Genomic DNA, 23,198 nt, shown 5'->3' with positions numbered 1-23,198 from the left:
CAAAGAATATGTGGTATCGAACATGCATGTAATGGCACATTTGAATCGGGGAGTGTTGCAGTCATATGCACAGTCTATAGGTGATAGCATTATTAAGCTCCTGATGTTTCCTGTCTTCATTGTGAATTACACACCGTTCATCTTGTGGCTAATCAACACGCACTGTATTCTTGCACATAGAAAGAACAAACAGCACAATGACTTGTATGCTGCATTAGTGTATATTTTATTTACATGGTCCAAGAGTGGCACAGGTTGTCTTACGTTTTTGCCTATTTTGAAGTGACACCAAGTGCATGTTACTAGTCTCCTAATATGCACAGCACAATGTTTACTGCAATAATTTTATTCATGTTCTTGAATAATAAACAAAATATTAAACTGAAAGCTCCTTTATAAGGTGCTTTCTGTGGGCTCGACAGGAGAGCAGCGAGGGCACCGATACTACTGTAGCAGAGCAGCCCTCTGGACCTCTGCCACACTCTCAAGAGCACGTGCCTGGCGCTCGCCTACTGCCACCAGGCGGTTGAGTGCCTCCAGCAGCAGAATGTTTTGCTGCAAAAAAGTGTATTGGTATGAATCAGCCGCATACAAACCATTATTTACAAAGAAAAATGCTCGTTGCACTATTAGTACTAAGTGCCCTTAACTGTGGAAGCCTCTAGTGTAGTATGCATAATAAAACAATGCATTGGGACAACGTTGCTTTATTTTTCATAACTGGGGTTTTCTTTTTCAGAGCCAATTGTCATGTTGATTAGTGTGCTAGCAGCTGAGGTGGCCCCGCACCTTCACGAGTCTCTACTGTTAGCACCACAAACCTATTTTTGTTCGCTGCAAAACAAATGCCTCACCCTACAATCCTGCCTTATACGAGCGGATTGCATCCTACGCCTACAAACATCATATTTTTGTCCCATTACGCAATTTTCTACCATCCTCGGCTGTAGTTCTCTCTCCTTGACATCCATTCTGTCATGCTTATGTAATCACCTGTTATGAATTGGCAACAAGTGATCGAATACGTGCATGGCCTGCCCGCCGATTCCTTTCTTTTTTCTTTATCTCAACTAGCATATCAGTTGCCACTACGCTACTATCACTATCAGTTTACTGCCACTATCAGTTTACTACGCCACTGCCTTCCTGCCTTAATGCTATCTCCAACAATTTTTGTTACTTCGCTTTCTGCAGAGTCCTTGACATCTCAAGTTCCTTTGTTAACCTCCGGGTTTATGTCCCATATTGCATAACCGGTAGAATGCAATGATTCTAAACTTTTTTCAAGGATATCGGTAACGTGGCGATCACGATTCGGTAATGCCTTCCATGTGCTGTTCAACCCATGAAACTTTTGTATAAGTTTCCTGCTTTATATCAGTACCTGCTATTGATATTTCACCTGGATAAACATACTCTTCCATAAATATTGCGGGCTTAATGTCACTCATGAATTTCTGTTTTCTCACCAAGTTAGTGAAGGTTACCTTCATCTTTTCCATATTTTCGCGGGCCCACTTGCATGTAAAAGCACAAACACTCATTGGTTCTCACTGCCTTCTTTAAACTGCTGGGCATTCAGTTCGTTACTACGAAAGTGACTTAATCCGTGCACTCTAATTATGCTAAATATGAAACAGTAGAAACATACTTATCTGCAGCTTGTCGATGTCTCCTTCACTGTGTTGGTAGCGAGATCCATCGTCGGTACTACCTCCTTGTCGCATCGTAGCTATATAGGCTGTCTTCCTTTTGCACACACTATGTAATATTCGTGACGCTCGCAGTCACGCAGAGTGGAGGAACTCGGCGCACTCGCAGAAGCAGTGCCGGACAAGTTGTTTCTTCAGCACTGCGCCGTGAACAGTAGGTGCGCGTTGCGATCAGTAAAATCGCCGAAGCTATTGGCAGTCTTTTGGGATGCACGGAAAGATTGCTCACGGAGGAACAGAACTATCCCAGAAATAGTGGTCATCGTCGAGCCTGATCACTACGTCGCGCACTGCAAGCTTGTTGTACGAGTTTGTTTACACTGGGCGCCACCGATGCTCAGCCGCCATGCTCGCCCGGTGAATGGATGTGATGACGCCACCACAGCGTTCCCTCGTGGTATAATGCGAAGCGTGCTAAATTACAAATTAGTCTAACGCACATTCAGTGTACATGTTGTAAGCTCTAAAATGCTTCTAAACCACGTTAAACTAACTAATAATATTGTACTAAATGCGCTTGTTTTATAACTCGCTTGTGCATGTAATGCACTCGGTGGAACCGCAAACAAGTGAAAGAAGGCACGACCATGCACCGACGGTATGATCACGTGAGCCCCAGTTTGTCGACCACCCAGAAGGCAACGCCCAAGGAATGATAGCCACTCAGAGTGAATCTAGATAAACCAATGGAACTGGAGGCTTGTCGAAAGATAAACTGTGTCTCGGTACCATTCGTGCTTTCATCTTGGGGTGTCGCCAGAGCTCGTGAAGATCCCGAGTTTCGCCAAACTCGGCGCATCCTGCATAGCACCCCAGTTCTTCGAAAACCTCGGAGGTGAATTGCCGTCCACGGTTCTGTATAACAACACGTGTAGCACCGTGATGCAGAATGACAGAATGAAGCAGAAAGCAAGACACATCGTCGGCGGCAGCAGCGGTAAGTGCCTCAGTTTAAGTATAGCGCGTCAAGCAGTCGACGCGAAGAACAATCCAGCGACGGCCGGTTGAAAATTTGGGAAAGGGGCCTAGCAAAGCGATACCAACTTTTTCACATGGTAAGGTCAGTGGGTTCACTGGTTGCAAAAAGCCTGCAGGAGACGTCGCCGGCTTTTTATGACATTGGAAACTTTGGCAACTTGCAATGTGCTTTCTTGTGCTCTTCCATAGCTTCGGCCAATAAAAGCGCTGGCGTAATCGATGAAGCGTGCGAGCAAACCCAAGGCGGCCCTATTTTATGTCACCATGCATGGAGCGAAGAACAGCAGTACGCAGGCGTTCGGGAACGACTAGGAGCAAGGAAGCGCCTTCGGAAGAGTAATTATTTTTGTAAAGCAGGACGTCACACAGCGCGAAGGGCGTTGTCTGACCTGATGTGCGGGCAGCCTCTAATAGGCGTATGAGTGTAGGATCACGACGTCGTTCATATTTAAAGGTGCTAAGGTCAAGAAACTCGGTAATGCTGGCAAGATAGTCGTCTAAGCAGTCATCGTTAGCGAGGGAGTATGGCGACGGCAGACGAGACAAGCAGTCGGCATCGGTATGAGACCGACAGCTATTGTATGCCGACAGAAGAGGTATATTCTTGAAGGCGTAACGCCCAACGTGCCAGCCGTCCAGAAGTACGCCGCAGTCCAAGAAGCCAGCAAAGATAATGATGATCCGTCACTATCCGGAAATAGCGACTGTAGAGCTATGGCCGAAACTTCTGGATGGCGAGGACTACTGCCAGGCATTCCAATGCGGTGACAGTGTAAGTTTGCTCCGCTCTCGTCAATGTCCCACTTGCGTATGCAACGACGTGGTAGCGCCCATGTTGAAGTTGTACAGGACAAGGCCAACGCGTACACTGCTAGCGTCAGTGTGTAGCTTAGCCATGGACTCGGGATCAAAATGGCGCGAGACAGGCCTAGACGTTAGTAAATACTTCAGCTGACGGAACACGTCCTCGCACCCTGTAGACCATACGCAGGGGCTGTCTTTGTGAAGGAGGCACGTGAATGGGTGAGTAAGTTGGGTGAAGTTCCTAATAAACCGGCGAAAGTACGAACACATGCCAAGGTAACTACGGAGGTCTTTTGCTGTCTTTGGTTGGCGAAAATTGCGCACTGCAGCAACATTTCCAGGGTCAGGTCGAATACCATCTTTGTAGACGAGAAAATGCCGCACGAGAGTCTGGCGCTCACCGAAGTGACACTTCTTTGAGTTTAAAACCAGTCCAGGGTTTTGTATACGGTTCAGTGCGACGCCAAGTCGCTGATTGTGCTCTTCAAGTGTTTTTCCAAAACTGATTCCATCATCGAGGTAGCAGTGCAGATCTCCCATTTCAATCCGCGTAGCACTGTGTTCATAAAGCTTTCAAAAGTTGTTGGCGCGTTGCATAAACCGAAAGGCATGACATTAAACATGAAGGGACCTTCTGGCATCACAAAGACAGTTTTCTCTTTATCTGTCGGGCCCATCGGTATTTGCCAGTATCGCGATCGTAAGTCGACGGAGAAGTAGGAGGCTGCATGAAGGCAATCGATAGCATCGTCGGTGCATGGCAGAGGATATACGTCCTTCTTGGTGGCTGCGTTAAGTCTTGGATAATCAACACAGAATTTCCAAGGATTGTTTTTTTTCATAACTAGTATCACTGTAATGCCCAGGGACTGCAAGACTCCTGAACAGCAGCACTTCCACAACATTTCTTGAACTTTCTCAGCGATTACTTTTCGTTCTGCGGGAGAAACGCGGTACGGCTCCCGACAAATAGGCGTCGCTTGACTCGTGTTCTTGTGGTGTTGCGCTCGCGATTCAAGAAGTGAAACTGGATGCTCATCGTGCGCGAAATCGAATACTGGTGCAGAGCGAATGAGCCCCTTTTGCAATTCTTTCCGCTCTGAAGAGGAAAGCGACTGATTTGTCATGCGGTAGAATTTTATAGAGTAGTCGCAATTTGCTGCCCTTGCGTCGATGGAAGCATGAACGGCGTCAATACTGACGGTCGCTTCGCAGCCAAAGGTGGCCGGCTTGAGTCATGTCGGCAGTAAAACATTCTGCAAAGACGTATGAACCGTCCATACGTGAGCACGACCGTCTACACTTTCTATAATGGATCGAGGAACCAGTACATTTTTCTTCAATATAGTGTGAGAGTACGGCTGAATTAGACCATGACAGCCATGCTGAAGTCGCCGGCACAAATGTCGCAGTCTGGGCCTGTAAAAGGACCATCGTGAGACACAGAAAATACACTCCGTTTGTCCACGCCACACATTTCCAATCGAAATTTCACCACCCCCGCAATCTATCATTGCAGCGCATTTACCAATAAGGTCAATCCCAAGGTTGATGTTGTGAGTGCTTTGTTCCAAAACAACAAACACCGTTGGAAAATCTTGTCGATGTTCACTCACTATAGCAGAACAAATTCTAACGGGCCGCAGCACTTCGCACCTAACTCCACGAAAAGCAGTCGCTTGGGCCCACGCGAACATCACTTTGCGTCCCAAGCGATTCTTAAACAAAACACTCATTACAGAAACTGTAGCACCTGTATCGATTCAGGCATCAATATTTAAACCATCAACACAGACGCACACAGGCGGTGGACTACTTCACAGTCCCACAACCTCCCCTCCTTCGGTCGCACCATCTAGTCTCCCAGCTGGGATGACGGTGAAAGTGAGTGACGGCGAGGCGACGGCGAGTGACGAGAGCCAGTCGAAGGAAGAGTATGACTGCGGTCGGAAGCTGGAGACTCACGCTTGGATGCACGCTCACGCGGCTGTCGTCGAAGGGGCGAAGCGGTCTGCCGTGGTGCGCTGACTTGGCCTCCTGATTGATAATCGGGTATGCCGGAAACTTGCTGCTGCCGTCAGCGACAATACCTCGTGATATGTCCACGTATACCGCAGCTAAAGCAAATAGGTGACTGGCGGTGTACAGGATAGTCAAAAATGGGGCCTAGGGCTGGCTGCACCAGTGAGAAAGGCGTTGGGGTGGTGCGGTCTGACGACATCCGAAGGTACGCGAAGGATGCCGGAACTCCGCCGTGTTGGCACGGACGCGTTCATCGTGCAAAAGCATCATAGCAAATTTTGGCAATACCCGACGCGTCTTCAGTGCCTACAAAGCACGGCAGTGACGTCTTAGATCGGACGGAGTCCGCAGGTCTCCCTTTGATATAAGGGAATTGTCCTCTCCAGCGATGCCCTTCAGAAGATCTCCAACCATACCTTCATCCGACATGCCCGTGTTCACAATTCCTTTCTGTTCACAAATTCTGTTCACAAAGTAAGTCTCCCAAGCAGCTCTTGATTTCGTAAACGAACCTTTCCTACGTTATCATCGTGCTGTTGTTATTATCGAACCAGGGAAATGCGGTTCCGGTGAGAAAGAAAACGATGTTAGCAAGCCGCGCCGTTGCGTTCCACCCATTGTGACCGCTTACTCTTTCGTAATACTTCAGCGACTCGGCAGCTTCCTCACCATCTTAGCCTGAAAAGGTGCGCGGTTCTTTCTGAGGGATCTAGCAGATGTCTTGCCTTGGGCGTTCCCTGTCATCTTGCATGCCTGTGTAATGGCTGCCGCCAGCTGTTTGTCGTCCGTTCATGTCCACATCTTCAGGCGGTATTCCGAGCAAGCGCCGGCTTCGTTGGAGGGTGCGTAGAAAAAGGTTGTCCAGAGCGATTAACTCGCGCTTCCACCAAAGTTGTTACGGATTAGATGGATTTATTTACATGATGATCGAAGGGGCGTAGAGACGAGGTCGTAGGCAATCGGGCATTTTTTACAGAGCGCGCAGTTTTTCCATCTTCTGTTCGGCTACGCCGCGCAGCGTAACAATATCACTAATTTTAGAAATGCACCAAGTCATAGGAAAAAGTTGCTTACAAAAGCATGAACGTGTCAGTTTACTCTATTCGCCTCTTGGAACACCCGTCACTTTGAGGTGAGTAGTTACATTGCACCCCCTCAGCGGTGAGCCAACATACTCGAGTTCTTTCCTCCTAGCAGCTAGAACTACGCAGATGCTGTTCGATGTTAAGATTATCGAGATCTGCGAAGGTCGGAATGGAACAGATTGTATGCTTCCACCGTCCAAGGGCAGAGAAATACATCGCCAAAATATCGTGATTGTCTTGCTGCTTTATTGTAATACACACACTCATGACACACACATACAATTGGTCGCCTTACAGAAAACTGTTGGTATATATGACAATGCTTTGTAGGGCGTTATTATAAAGAGCTAAGCGTAGGACCTTAATGAAAGAACGAAAACTGCGCGTCCACTGGTTGCCATTCCTCGCTGCCCCTACTTCACTGGGAACCTCTGCTCCTTGGCCCATGCACGTGGTCATGGCGCACTTCTGTTCTCAACACATTGCTGCCCGCGAGGAAATGAACAATATGTAATTACAGTTGACCATTGTTGGCAGCTCCACATATTAACGTAATTTTTTCTCGTGTTCGTTCCCTCATCCTCTTAAACGTAGTTTTCCAGCTGGTGGCGGTCAAATTGGGGGAATTCGTAGATGCTCGTGTCGTCGCTTTCTGAATCCCCAACAGGCTGACACACTGGCTGTGGTGGTGGTGGGGGCGGTAGCGGTTGGCTCTGCATGGGCTGGAACAAAAGCCCATGAATCACCCCGAGGCACGCGAGTGACTGGATGAGCCACCGGAAACAGTTGATTTCTTTTTTCCTTGGATTTTTTATCGAAGAGGAGGCATTTCATGTCGTTTTTATTCTCGATGCAGGTTCTACGAAAGCGTCTGCTTGTGCTTCGGCGCGCTTGTCCGCGGCAGGCTACAACGCCACGGCAGTTGCACACTTTCGGTCGACTCTAACTATAGTTGTCTAACATGTAGCCGTCGAGCATCTCTGGCGGTGACAGACTTGCCAGGGTTGTTTTCGCGAATTGTGGCCAGCCCGTCGATGAAGTAGAGCTTCCCGGTTGAATACGTCAGTGATGTCACGTATAACCAGGTCGTAGTTGTGGTCTTCGAAGGAGTAGTAGCGCTCACAATGGGATGACCCGAAACGCCGGCAAGATTGCACGTGGAAATTTATTTCGATGTTATCATAGCCATCCATGTGGTGGTTGTTGGGATACGTGGTGTTCATTTTGTCCCCGACGACGAACACTTTCGACGTTGTCCGTAACTTGGACTCGGGGCTGCGGTTGCAAAAGCTGCTTCGGTAGTGGTGGCTCGTCTCGTTAAGCAGGGACGGTCGTGTGTAGAGCAAGAGCGGTGGTGATTTTTTCGGCTGTGGTTGTCAAGTCAGTAGTTTGTTTTGCTGTTTTGTATTTGATTTCCTTGCTCGAGGCTCATGAGCTTGAGCGTGAATGGGTCACGTCGTTCGGGAGACGTCGGCTGGAGGTGCAGGTGGCTTTGCTGACTGCGTCTTTGGTCGGAAGCCTTGATGTCGGCTGCTCCGCGCAGATAATTGAACTGTTGTATTTCATCATTCTCGACTGCTGCACAAATTTTCTACTCCGATATGTTTTTGGGTAGCTCAAACTTGACCCCGGTTCTAGTCGTGATATGGGGGCCCGTGTCGACAATGACGTTCTCGCTATTCCAGAAGAGGTGAGGCTGTACCCATACCTCAGTTTCGAGCTTCACTATTTGTTGCTTGCGCGGCGTTGGTGTTTCGCCGGTTGCGCTGACGTTCGAGTGTTTATCAGGTGGGCCGTCTTGATGTGCTGCCTGCTGTCCTCGCTAGGAGCTGGCGGCAGCCAGTAAAGATGCAATAATGACGTGGCAATTAATACGAAAACAAACCCGGCTGAAGGCGTAAAGGATCTTCTCGTGGTACTTTAGGGGCTTCGGTGAATTCGGCTTTGTAGCTCTCGTCACCGCTCACATTCTTCGATTTTGATTTCAGTTAAGAGGTCTTACAAGTCCACCGGCGTCGGTTCAGTTTTTCGGAAGGTTTTGGCAGCTTTGGTGATGACTCGGGTAGCGGCACCTCGAATGGCGACTGCGCCGGTGGCGTAGACCGTCCGTGATAAGTTGGGCGCACGGCAGTCTGCTTTCCGGGTTTTCGGCACATAATTTTAAGAGCAAAGTGGCTGAACTGTACTGTTTACACAAGGCTCCGTCGCCACTGTTCTTTTCGGAAACTTTCCGAGAAGATTTCTATTCTCTACACTAAACAATGCTCCATAGTAGCCTACATGCGAAACGCAATGTATAACTTGGTTTATCACAGTGCGTGGGAACTGCATATTTTTTTTTCTGTGAGGCTGCACACATACTTTTGCCACACGATTCAGAACATCCGACACAGGAATATAGCTCCAAGTAAAAGCGTTACCGCAACACAATTAGGCGTTGAATAATACGATTCCCAATAAACAGCTTTACGATGTGCACTGAATGGAGCTTCTGTAGAAATATTCAAAGCCATTTAACTTTGGGAGTGGATAACCAACGGAGCCCTGTATAAATATGAAGAAAAAAAAACTAAAACATCAAAACAATGTGATACAATATGCATGTTGGTATGCTTCTTTGTATGTACGTTTATTTTGTTATCACAGTAATTATGGCTTCACAGTCACTATGTTAGACGGCCATGAGCTCTGTGACGACACTCGAGGCGTTCTTCGCGAACGTTAGGTCTATTCACGACCGGCGACGCGGGGTAGAGACATTGGTCTTCGTATAACATTGAAGGCCGAATTTCTGGAAGAGAAACGCCAAGAACCCTTTTCGTCGGGACGAGACACATGGACGTTGAAGTCACCCTCAATGACAATGGGATTGTGGTCCATCGGGAAGAATAATATTTGGGGTTTTACGTGCCAAAACCACTTTCTGAATATGAGGCACGCCATAGTGGAGGGCTCCGGAAATTTTGACCACCTGGGGTTCTTTAACGTGCACCTAAATCTAAGCACACGGGTGTTTTCGCATTTCGCCCCTATCGAAATGCGGCCGCCGTGGCCGGTATTCGATCCCGCGACCTCGTGCTCAGCAGCCCAACACCATAGCCACTGAGCAACCACGGCGGGTTCCATCGGGAAGAAGCACCCAAATGTGTCGATCATGTAGTCTTCAAGGTATCTATTTGACGTTCCGGGATGAACGTGTGCGGTGACGACAACCATGCCGTCCCCAGTCTGTACGGCGCACGCGTCGGCATGTTCCACGGCAAGGCCGTCGCCCGTCGTCTGTAAGGCATAGGGCACATCGACCGCGCTGTCATTGTTTGCGTGGATCGCAACGCATCAAACCTTCATCCGTCACCGGTTTTGACATATTGAGCCTCAAATGAAGCTGGGGCACATACGCTGAATAATTTTGCCTTAGACTTAAGCTATCTTTAGCGCTACACCCGCCGGAATCATTTTTGCCTACGCACATCATGAAAGGATAGAAACTAGCCTAAGACAGCTCCACTGTAATAAAGCGCTGCTTGACACAACAAAGCAATATCCACAGTTGCCTTTGGAGTCTGATAAATATGGTCTTTAGAAAAAGCTGACGGATAATATTCATATTTGTCTATATGTTCGAAGTGTAAGTGCCATGCGTGTTTACGCACGATGTCATGAAAAAAAGTTTCAATCCTGTCAGATAGACTTCTCTAATAGTTCGAATGCACACTACTAAATGGCACCGCATGTCGGTCTAGTCATTTAGCCTCAACGAAATAGTTTTAAAGCATAATTTGCAGACTATCAACTATTCTAGGCTTTATGTCATTGAATTCTGTCTCGCGGAGTAGGGCCCCGAGAGAGCTATTAACAAGATCCCCCTCTAAACAAAGCCAAGAAAGTGGAGTTCCAGAGTTGGGGGAAGCGAAGCGTTTCCAGCTATTGTTGGTATGCGTGGGAAGGGGAGGGAGAGGCAAGAGAGGCGTTGTGGTGTGTTAGGGAGGGGGTGGGTACGTGAAGGAGGAGGTTACTTTGCGATAGGTGGTGTAGTTTAGTGGCTTTTGTGTACTCTTCCTGCTTAGGGCTCAGACGGAAGTGTCATCAGAAGCCTTTCATAAAAAAACGAGAACAGAAAATGAGAAAAGCAAAATAACAGCGACAGAGGGCTACGGAGGCGCAAACAATTTCTAGATAACAAGGAGAAGGGGGCGACAGGCGATGTATTCTTATGCATTAGGGGAGGGCGTTACGCGTACTTCAGTTTGACCCCGACATGTAATTTTGGGGCTACACAAATACACAGTAAAAGTGTGTGATCGTTAACCGGGACTCGGACGTCGATATTCACGAAGTCACACTTTGTATCCTCAATTTTAAGAACGATGCCTATGGCGTCAAGTTTACGTCTCGGCTCAACTACCCAGTGCAGCTACGTCAACGGCATCGAGACTATCAAGGAGCATTTGGGCAGCATCAAAATAAATGAGGCGAAGTAACTTGGGAACCTTCAATACCTCAGACCAGTAAGCAGTTCGAACCACGTCAAGATTTTGTTGTGGCCGTATGACTTCATTCAGGTTAATATAAGGCGGTTTATTCCGTGTCGAGGTTGACTTCTGAGAAAAACCAGTATACGATCAACATTATGTGTCCATTGGAGAACACCAACTGCCAGGAGTCGGCCACCGAAAGTCACCAACTGCATCGGCTGCAGGGCTAAAGGACATTGCCATTACAAATTGCCTCTCATGCGAGAAACATCACGCGACGTCAGTGTGACTCTTCCCTGGGCGTCGAGAATAAACCTTCTGCTAGCGGTAAATGGCAGCTGTTTCCGATACCCTACCGATGTACATCGTGTCATCTGCTGCCACTGCAAGTTGTAGGTCAGTTGTAAAAACTGCACAGTCAGGCATGCTGCATTTAGGAGATATAAAAACAAATCTCGGGCAAAGACATTTGAACTTGTGAAGTACACCAAATTACCGAGCGCACGAGTAGGCGACATTGCGGCCGTCCTCAAAAAGAGGAAAAGAAAGACAAGGGAGGCTCGTGCAGCGAATGAGCAGGGGCTCTCGCAACGGAGATCGTTGGAACGCCGGCACGACTAGGGCCGTCGGGCCTATGGAACCCACATCTACCAGTGAGGTTCACTTGACCGGGCGTCCGTCTTCCGGACAGGGAACGCCTCGGGTCGTTGCACGACACGAGACGTCGGAGTGGCCTGCTGCAGCCTTGAACCTGCATCTATGCGCGAGGTTCGGGAGAGCGAGCATCCGTCATCGAGACGAGGAGTGCCTCGGTTCGTCGCCTTGCACAAGGCCTCGGGTCGGCCTGCTGACAACTCGGAACCCGCTTCCACGTGCGAGCTTCGGGTGACCGGGCGTCCATCATCGAAACGAGCGCCTTGGGCCGTCTTCTTGCTCGAGACTTCGGAGTGGCCTGTACACGTCTACGGAGCTGTGGGCCGTCCAGTTTTCCTGCCCCGCGCTGCTGCGTCTGTTCTTCCACGCCGGTCATCACTCTACGAGCAAGTGTTCCACCTCAAGGGCTCTACGTCTCACCACACTCCGGATTTCAACCGCAACGTCGTGAGACTACATTTTTCCTGTTTACGAACAACCTTGTATGTGTGGGTCTAGTTTAAGATATTTTTCATGTTTACATGCTGTGCAATATAATTGTCGTGGGTTTCTAATCATGCGCCGTCTCCTCCATTTTCCTCGTGTCACACGCTTTCCAACGTGACGATCCTAACCCCATCACATATCTGGCGTCCGCGACAGGACCGCTCTTACGCTATCGAGAAGAGCAGCACATTGCATATGCGTGTCTGACGGGTCAGGATGGAGACAGACAGGCTTACGGCAATTGGAAAAGAACTGGGGTTGACTGGCCCGGCGCTGAAACAATGGGTAGAGAAGAGCGCGCACGCGAAAGCGAAGCGCGTGAAGCACGTTTGGCTGAACGCAATGCAGCAAAAGAAGCTGATGCCGAAGTGCTAGCTAGATTACAGGCAGACAGGGGAGTGCTCGAGCTCAAGTTAAAGTTGAGGAAGTTAGATGCGACAGCGGGTAGCATGACTACTCGGCAGCTCACAGAGAGCGCACACAGGTGCTTCCGAGAGCTACCAAAGTTCGCGCAAACTAATCCCAGCATTTAACGAAGAACGCGATGTGTTGGATGCATACATTCAACGGTTTGAACGCGTCGCTACGAGCGAGGGCTGGCCACAAGACAAATTGGCCTTATCGCTGAGCCTGTGTTTGACAGGCGTAGCTCTAAGCGTTGTCGGCAGAATGGCACCGGATCATGCCATGGACTATGCGGTACTAAAAAAGCCGCTTTTGCAACGCTTCAGATTTACGGAGGAACGCTACCGAAGCAAGTTTCGGTCGGCGAAACCCGATAATTCCGAAACTGGTAGAGTGTTTGCCGGTCGTCTATTGGGATATTTTGATCACTGGCAAGAAATGGCCGATACGGACCGGACATACGATGCTCTGCGGGACAAGATTGTCTCAGAACAGTTCCTGTAGATTTGCCATGAGAAACTGGCAGTCCTTTTGAGAGAAAGGAATTGTCAGGGACTTGACAAGCTGGCAGAAGCTACTGATCATTACCTGGAGGCGCAAGGGTTAGTCAACCTTGGCAAAGGTAAAAACTAGAGATAACCTAGCAAGCCACCAGGTCAAGCTCGAACTCCTGAGCGACAAGAAGAGAAGGAAAAACCACTCTGCTTTTTTGTGGTAAACGCGGTCACAGGGCTGCTGATTGCTGGACCAATACGAAGGGTCCAAATCCAAATACATCTTTCTGCGGAAAGTTCCGCCACACTGGGCATAAGACAGGTGACTGCCCCAAAAAAGCCCAGCAGTACCAAGAAGGCTTGGTGCTCGATGCAGCATGTAGACATGTCCAAGGCAGTAACCAAAGAGAAGAACACCTTGCGTTGAGTCCCCGGAAGTTCGGGGTGCGGGAGAACGCAAACGCATAAACGAGAAGAAAAATCTATGCTTACTGCCGAAGGTGTGCTTGAAGGACATTCCGCGACTGTCTTGCGAGATACAGGATGCGACTCTATTATTGTTAAAAGGTCCCTCGTACGAGACAGTAAACTGACAGGAAAAATTTCCTCGGTCTGTCTCCTGGACAGAAGATTGTTGAAGCTACCTGAAGCAAACGTGGAGATTGCGTCACCGTTCTTCACAGGCAAGACTCCGGTTTTATGCATGGATAATCCTTTATATGATATTGTCCTCGGAAATGTGAAAGGTGTACGGAATGTCACCAATCCTGACAATGAATGGAAAAGACATCTTTATACACCGAGCGCTGCGGATGAATCATTTAGAGCAGAAGGTGGAAACTGTTCTACCAATGAATCCATCTCTGCTGACATTTTATCATCGGCTGCTAGTGAAACCATGGACAAGTCGGAAGTGGCAGCGACAACCACACAGACGCCATCAAATTCGCATTCGTTACGAGTACCAGCTATAAGCCCCCTAGACATCAGCCCAATCGATTTGAGAACCAGGCAAATGGAGGACAGCAGTCTACGTAAATGCTTTGAAGTAGTGGACAAAGAAATGAAAACAAGGTTCGCCGACGTTCAATTCTTTGTAAAGGAGGGAATTCTTTACCGAAAATACACACTGCGGTCAAAGAAACAAATGGAACAGCTTGTCATGCCCAGAAGTCTTCGTCATTTTGTGATGAAAATGGCTCACGAAGGGATCCTTTCAGGATATCTAGAAATAAAGCGAACCACAGACCGTGTGAGCGAAGAGTTCTACTGGCATGGATTTCAATCCGACGTCACAGGATTTGTTAAATCATGCGATACGTGCCAGATGACTTTCCCAAACATTTAGTAGGTCGAGTACCATTGGGAAACACTCCCGTCATTGATAGCCCGTTTAAGAGAGTTGCCATTGACATTGTGGGATCATTAACTCCCATGTCAGAGAAAGGGAATAAGTACGTTCTGACAATGATCGATATGGCAACGCGGTATCCTGACGCTGTGCCGCTGCCTAGCATTGAAATAGAAAAATATAGCTGAGACATTTCTAGAGATGTTCTTGTGTGTAGGAATCCCACAGAAGATAATCAGTGACAGAGAGGCACATCATTCTCGTCTCGCCTGATGAAGGAGCTAAGCCGTCTTCTCTCTTTTATGCAGTTGCCATCAACTCCATATCACCCGATGGCAAATGGCCTTGTGGAGAGGTTCAACGGCACCCTTAAAAATGATAAGACGAACGTGTCAAGAGAGCCCGAAAAAATGGGACCGGTACTTGGCACCATTGCTTTTTGCTTATCGCGAAGTCCCTCAGTCAAGTCTGGGTTTTTCACCCTTTGACTTGTTGTATGGGCGTTATGTCAGGGGACCCATGGCGATATTGAAATAATTATAGACAGGTGATCATATTGATAATGACGCAAAAACCTCATACGGGTATGTAGTTGAGCTAATGAAGCGTCTTGAAGACACTTGTCGTTTAGCCAAGGAGGAGCTTCAGAAAGCAAAACTTGTACAGAAGAAGCACTACGACCGTAAGACCAGACCACGTCATTTTTCTGTTGGAGACAAGGTTCATCTACTTCTCCCTTCGGACAACAAATTGTTTCTTACGTGGAAAGGGCCATTCACTGTACTTGAGAGGAGAAATGACGTCGATTACGTTATTGATCTAGGGACAAGGAAGACACTGTTCTATATAAATCTACTTAAAAAGTATGATAAACGGCCCCCTATATCAACGCCATTACCGGAAGCGTCAGCTGCTTGTCAGACTGATGATACCGAAAATGACGATCTACCAGTGTACCGTTTCAAGAAAAAGAATCGGTGGCCGACTTGAGTCTATCGGAATTGCTCTCTCCTGACCCTGACCAGCGCACTCAAGTCACTGGTCTACTGAGCATATACGAGAATGTATTCACAGAGGTTTCCGCAAGACACACCTCATCCAGTGTAAGCTGAAACTTACCACGAATACTCCCGTAAACATGCGGCCCTATTCATACCAGTTGCTACCCAAGAAGCGGTACAAACGGAAATTGGAGAAATGCTACGACAAGACATCATAGAACCATCTGAGTCCGCCTACCAATCACCTATAGTTATCGTGAAGAAAAGGGACGGGACAATGCGTATATGCATTGTTTTCAGGCAACTCAAGAAGGTACTGGTCAATGACAACGAGCCTATACCTCAGATGGATATTATCTTTGGGAGGCTGGGGAACGCACAGTATTTTTCAAAGTTTGACTTTTCTAAGGGTTACTGGCAGGTGCCCATGGATGAAGAGTCGAAACCAGTGACAGGTTTAGCTACGACATCAGGCCTATATCAGTTCCGCTTCATGCCGTTTGGGAATAAAACCGCACCAGCTGTTTACAACCGCCTCATGTGAAAAGTGGTAGCAGACATACCACATATTTACTACAACTTCGATGACGAGCTCATTGCCACTGAAACGTGGGACGAACACGTAGGTGCACTTGAGTCATTTCTACAACGAGTGAGAGAATCTGGGTGCAGGATTCGTCCAACAAAAAGCGAAATTGGTCAAAGATCAGTGAAATTCGTCGGCCACCTTTTTGGAAACGGTGTCATGCAACCGCAGGTCGAAACACTAGACAAAATACAGGCTGCGAAGCGTCCACAACCGAAAAAAGAAGTTCGCTCATTCCTCGGACTTCCGGGGTATTACCGAGACTTCGTCCACAATTATTATGAAGTAACCTACCCACTCACTGAACTGACCAAGAAAAGAGGCCCTAATAAAGTAATTTGGGGGGGGGGCAGAACGTGAACAGAAAGCCTTTGGTGGACTTAAGATCCTCCTGTCTACGCCAACTACTGTGAGGGCACCAGATTTTTCCAAATCTTTCGTACTCCGCAACGGCGCATCAACAAGTATAGGTGCTAGACTTATATAATTATGCAGCGCCATGAAGGAATTCTGCACCCGGTGTCATATGCAAGCCGCCGATTACAACCACGAGAAGTTCCATATTCAACAGTTGAGCGAGAAGCCCTAGTTGTTACGTGGGCCGTCGAAAAGTTCCACATCTACTTGTTTGGACGTACGTTCATATTACAGAGCGACCATAAGCCCCTTGTTTACATCAAGACAGCCAAGCACATCAACAGCCTTGTTTTACGTTGGAGCCCCATACTTATGGAGTATGACTTCTCGGTTGAGTATATTAAAGGCAGCGAGAACGTGGGCGCAGACTATATGAGCCAGTTGCCAAGCACATGAAGACTGTGGTTGCGGAAACATGGTGTTTCAAAAGTACGAACTTCAAATTGGTGTAACTTTAATGTCGAACAACATTTGATGGCATGTTAGTTTGTGGATTTTTTTTCACGGTCTATCTTGGTGTTGTGTCTTGTTAATGTAGTCATCATTCCGAGTGTGCTGTGCTCTAAGCTACAGTGTTGCAATTTTTATGTGTACTCTTACATACCGATTGTGCAGTGCTCGGAACTGTAGTGCTCTAGTAATTTTTATCTGTACTGATACGGTACCGAGTGTGCGGTGCTTGGAACTGTAGCACTTCGGTAATTTTTATGTGTACTCAAAGCTACCGAGTGTGCGGTGGTCGGAACTGTGGTGCGTGTGTGCTACGGCGGACCAACGGATGTCAAGTACCCTCAAGTTTTTTGAACGAAAAAACTTTCTTAAGTAGGAGGTGATTGTGAAGAAGTATGCACAAAGTACCAAGCGCAAGTGCAGACGACATTGCGGCCGTCCTCAACAAGAGAAAAAGAAAGACAAGGGAGGCTCGTGCAGCGCATGAGCAGGGGCTCTCGCAACGGAGGTCGTTGGAATGCCGTTACGAATGGGCCGCCGGGCCTACGGAACCCATATCTACCGATGAGGTTCACTTGACCGGGCGTCCGTCTTCGGGACAGGGAACGCCTCGGGTCGTTACATGACACGAGAACTTGGAGCCGCCTGCTGAAGCCTCGAACCCGCATCTACGCGCGAAGTTTGGGAGAGCGAGAGTCCGTCACCGAGGCGAGGAGCGCCTCAGGTCGTCGCCTGCGCAAGGTCTCGGGTCGGCCTGCTGACAACTCGGAACCCGCTTCTACGCGCGAGGTTCGGGTGACCGGGCGTCCATCACCTAAACGAGCGCCTTGGGCCGTTTTCTTGCTCGAGACTTCGGAGTGGCCTGTTCGCGTCTACGGAGCTGTGGGCTGTCCACTTTCCTTATCCCGTGCTGCTGCGTCTGCTCTTCCATGTCGGTCATGCCTCTACGAGCGAGTGTTCCATCTCAAGGACTCTACGTCTCATGACACTCCGGACTTGAACCGCAATCTCGTGAGGCTACATTTTTCCTGTTTACGAGCAACCTTTTATGTGTGGGTCTAGTTTAAGATATTTTTCGTATTTACGTACCGTCTAATATAATTGTCGTTGGTTTCTAATCATGCACCGTCTCCTCCATCTTCCTCGCGTCACACGCTTTGCAATGTGACGACGCGAACACGTCACAGAACTGAAACAGTCACTCGGCAGTATGTTGATACGTTGTAGGCAGCAGGAGCTGTCGCAAAGTGGAGCTGCCTACTCTGCTTCAAAAATCTAGAGCATGGATAACAGGCGGAAGTAGTGGAGTAATTCTTAACGGATGCAGCGAACGTAGTTTTGTTGCCCAAGAAGTCTCGCGGAAACTGAAGATCGAAGTCACAGATGAGTTTGATCTCAGCACAAGTCTTTTTGGCCAGCAAAGTCGCAGCTATGCTTCTTGACGAGAGATGGTTATATTCTCGCCGCAGAGTAAATAAATAAAATAGAGGGTATTGAAATTCCGCAAATTTGCGAGCCTATTGGTTACATTCTGTATGACAATAACTTTGTGAAAATAATAGGGAACCGTTGTAGAAACGCGGCTGATGCTCTTTCATATTATATGATAAAGCAAATGCCAGAATTCCGTTTTTAATCAGGACAGATTATATTCCGGAAATCTTAGGAGTGGAAGTGACGCAGAAGACCCACTATGAACTGGTCTCCAAGAGTTCGGTACTCGGATTGCACTTACAATACCGAATAAGCAACGGCAGATGCTTGAACTAACGATGGAGACAAATATACACGTGCTTTGAACATCGTATTGCATCCTGGAAGACTTTTCAGCACCACAGCATCAATTTTAGTGACTTGAGAGTCTGGTCATGACGAACAGGCCAGAAACATGCCGGTGTAGTACCTGTGGAAAACACTGATGCTGAACCTTCCTAATGCGACCACTGCTCTAGAAAGGGCAACCCTGCTGACATGCTTTCCTCGGAAACATGAGCGCATTCCGTCATTAACAATGCCATTTAGTGGTAAGGGCCAGCCTGACTAGCGACGCGGGCCAAATGACCGAACAACGAGGGCCAGTATTGTTACACAGATGCGTCAATGTAGCCCAGTCTTGCACTCTACGACTTGCGTGCACATAGCTCCTGGATACGCGCGCTTATAATCATCGTCTGGGTTTTAAGTTTTGCCGATGGATGCAGACGACTGCCGGGTCCCAAAGAAAATGTGCTAACGATTGGGGAAATTGACCGTGCCGAAGCACACTGGCTCTCCCAAACCCAAATCCAGGTTTTTTCAACGGACATGACGATGCTGACTACTGAATGCACCGTCAAAAAGTGTCCTGGATTACGCATCAGTACTCATTTCTTGGAGAGGATGACAGACTTCTATGTAGAAGAACACGACCACAGAATGCAGTTGTCCAGCCTGGCGTCAAGAGCCCTCCATTTGCTGAGGATCATATAGTTACGCCGATGATCCTCTACATTATCCACGCTAGAATTGCAATCACTGTTGCAGATCTAAGGAAGCGACTTTAAATTGTTACCGCGAAGCGGTGCATGAAGAAAGTTACATGGAAGTGCTCGTGGGGTGCTCGTTTCCGTGAGAAACGTGCCAGTGGCCCAGTGGCAGTTCTGTCTGCAGAGGGCGAGCAAGTAGCCCAGTCTTTTCACAAAGTAGGGGTGGATTGTCCAAGCCATATATGCGTAAAAGTTGAATCTGATGACAAAGTTCATGTAATCTCATGCGGTGCAGTAAGCCATCCAAGTGGAGCTTGATACATGTGTAACAGTTGAAATTGGTTAAGAAAATTTGAAACCGTTATAAATAATCGTCCGCTAACTTACCTCCCTTCTGGCCGGATGAGCCAGAAGAAACTCCCGTTCATTTCTTGCAATGTCGGAGGCTTACTGTCCTTTCCATCTTCAAAACACTCGCGTTCGAAGCTGTTAGGCATACTAAGCTGCTTGAAAGATCGATTCAACGGCAAAAAATTAAGAAAATTTCTGGAAGGGCTGCTATAACGAGCACCTGTATTCGGTCAGAAGCGCCCATCAGATACCTACTATGACTGGAGCACAACAAAAAACAAATGACAGGAGTATCGCACTAGGTAAAATTAGGCCAAAAGTCCGTTGTGAATTAGGAAACGTGTTGGAACGTTTTCCGGTTGTCGATGGATTAGTGCATGGCTGTAGCTTGAGATGTTCGAACGACCGAGTAGTGTAGCGACCAGTGAGGCCTTTGTTACTGCTAGAAATGCATCCCTAACACACCTGGTGCTGGGATTGGTGAAACTGCTTGTTTCAATTTGTGAAGTAGCATCATTTACTACATGGGGGTGACGCATGGACGCGGACAAGACATGGACAAAATCGGATGGGCTATGCAGCATGCACTGCATGCGCGCGAGTTCGAACACAAAGGCGAATACGAGGTCAGGCACTCTCTGTCTAGTTTCGAAGTCGTGTTCGTCCGCTGCAACGAGGCCTGCTCCTTCTTCGGAAAGGCCCTCGCCTTCACATACACAATTAACCAAAGAGAACTCGTTCGAATTGACGCTAAAATTCACGCGAAAGACCTAAAATATTCAAGAACTGATGCGTGGAATGGAAAGATGAACGTAATTTAAAGCGAAGCTGTTAAAAGTGCAAGAGAGAGGTACAAACCACAAATTTGACTCATTTCCGTGTTCCTTGGTACTGTGTAACGATGAGAGCTGAGACGAGGCGGCGGTCAGGGTACTACGTTGATGGCGTAGTCTTTTGATAGTACTTGGTCCTCTTTCTCTGTTACGGCGAGCCAAACGGTGTTCGTACGGCTTACTTAATGTTGCCGCCCCTGCTATTATGGGGTCAGTCTGGAATATGTGGCGCCGTTAGTTAGGGTCATAAGGATAATTTAGGCTGCATAAAGGCTGCCTGGCCAACCTCAGTATGTAGGGGGTGCATTTGGGAGTGCCATGACTACGTAAGCAGGTCTTGGGTTAGGTTCATGTGTGTAGGGCCTTTATAAAGTGCCTTCTTAATCAAAGAAACCTCGCAGCGCCAACGGCATTATTACAAAGGGCATAACATCATGTAAAAAATCACCAGGGTTATGGCTCAGAACCTCATCCAGTAATAAATTCCTCCGATATGGTCTGCGGAAAGAGAGGAAATTTAAAATGACCTGTCCTGGGAAGATATTTCTAAAGTTTCCGCATATGGTCGCTTCGGATAGGTAATTAAAGGGAGGACGGAAATTGATAAGGCCATGATTTCTGGCTGAATATTACACGTTGAGTAAAAAAAAAAGCTTCAAACGAAGGTCTTGGCGGCGTTCGCGTAAAGGAGTCCATTCTAGGATTATTTTTATTTCCGTTGCACTATCTAACCGATGCTATCACCCCAGGACATACACTTGAACCCTGTGTCCCAACGCTTTAATTGGTGCATAATGGCACAATTCTCACAGAGGTCAGGTGCACTCACATAATGGTCTTATGTAGCATTTGTGTGCAGCCTCTTTAACCTGACTTTCCACATGCTTGAGATTCCCCTGAAGGAAACGGAGCGAAGTTCCGGCTTTACGCACAATACTGTCAATATGTTTTGACCATAATCCATCCTCAGATAAAATCACTCCGAGATAGTTGGACGAATATTCTTGACTAACACCTTGATTATCGTGTTTGTAGTGATACTGCAGTTTGTGAACATTACTGAAGTATCGTAAACTGAAAGGAACAGTTTTATTAATGTTCGAATCCTGTCTGTTTAACGACACCGCACTTAATACGATAGAGATCTTCCTGAGGCTTCCTATTCCTTTCTTCCCTTCCAATCACTGAGCGACTTGTAAATTACAAAAAGGTATTTAGCTACCTGTCGATGGCAGTTTTTTCAAATTCTAGGATATACCAGCCAGTCCTGTGGCTCTACTTTCATCAATGTTATCAAGAAGTATACCTTCCATAAAAATCACAACTGGAACCATTGCTGCGTATTTCTCTGACGATGGTTGAAACGAGCACGGAGCCCTCGCAGTAAATATCGACTTGAAAAAAAATTGTAGAACACGGCAGGTTTTTCTTTATCACCGCAAATGAACGTACCTTTGTGCCTTCACTCTGGCGGGCCACAACAATGTGTACTGCAGCTCATAGAGAACTTCCAATCATTAGTGTTCTTATTTTGGAAATCAGAGGCTTGACTTTGAAAATAGTGGTTTTTACACCCCACTAATTTAGTTTTTTACAGAGGCGACAGATTCCGTAGCTCGTTTAGGGATGATAAGGTTTTTACAGTGGAATATTTTAAATGCACTTTTTTGCGCCGAAGTGTCAGACCAATTAGATCCCCGTTGATCCATGGCTTTTCCATTAATTTTTCTTTGTTACTTGAAAAAGTAATGACGTAACGTTTGGTGAGTGTGAGTATATCATTATTATATATCAACCATAGCTCCATAATATCTAGAAAATCAGCTAAACACTCTAATGATATATAGTGGTTATCACAGTGTTTCGAAATTTTTCTGTAGTTTGCATTGTGGCAAATGTAAATTGTACGGAACTCACTAATTTTTTTGGGCTAATGCAGGCTCCATCCTTGATGCGGTGCCAATGACGGTATCGGCACCGGCGCTATTTATGAAGCATTGCAGTTCACCGACCTTATTTTTTACACTTAGGCAGCTCGTTATATTAGGACAAGATTTCACGGCTGCTTCACAATGCGATTGCGTCACTTTCGCTTATATCGCGCTATCTCATGTGCTTCACAGTCCCATGTAAATGGGTCGCCATCAATAGTCAGCTAATCATGGGTAAGCTTTAGAGAGTGTCCACCCTCTTTCCTTTTCGCTTTCGTGTGTTCCCATAGATAGTTCTTTTTTAATCACACTTCGTGAACGTAATCACTATTGAGCGACTGACCAGAATATTTTAGCTTGGGCACATGTTTGAAAAGTTCGTATTTTATTGCAATCTTACAACCGTAAGCAAACAAGTCCTTTACTGTTTTGCTTTCTAGTATCGACTCAATGAATTCTCTCTACGCTAGATACCTTGACGCTCGTGCCACCAGAGAACACATCATCCTTGTTTCCTTTCTTCACTATGCCGGCGTTTCTTGATCTCTTGCGTTCAGATCATAGATAACTATATTATTTTGCCAGCTGTGATTTTACAGATTATGAATTTTATGATGCAATGCTGGAAAATTTTGGGATATTTGCTTAACGAACTTTTCACAATGGTCAAGTTGCGCACTATATCAGGAAATAGGCTT

General features: G+C 47.2%; 1 long non-coding RNA gene across 1 annotated transcript; it reads right to left on the bottom strand.

Moving 5' to 3' along the window:
- Positions 1-330: 330 nt before the first annotated feature.
- Positions 331-1,878, bottom strand: LOC142589033 (uncharacterized). Its single transcript, XR_012829788.1, has 2 exons — positions 1,652-1,878; positions 331-555 (listed from the first exon to the last, which is right to left on the bottom strand). It is a non-coding gene; the product is annotated as an uncharacterized LOC142589033 (long non-coding RNA).
- Positions 1,879-23,198: the final 21,320 nt, after the last annotated feature.

Source organism: Dermacentor variabilis, chromosome 7 (genome assembly GCF_050947875.1).
Source record: "Dermacentor variabilis isolate Ectoservices chromosome 7, ASM5094787v1, whole genome shotgun sequence".
NCBI lineage: Eukaryota > Metazoa > Arthropoda > Arachnida > Ixodida > Ixodidae > Dermacentor > Dermacentor variabilis.
This window is presented reverse-complemented; position numbering and strand designations above follow the sequence as displayed.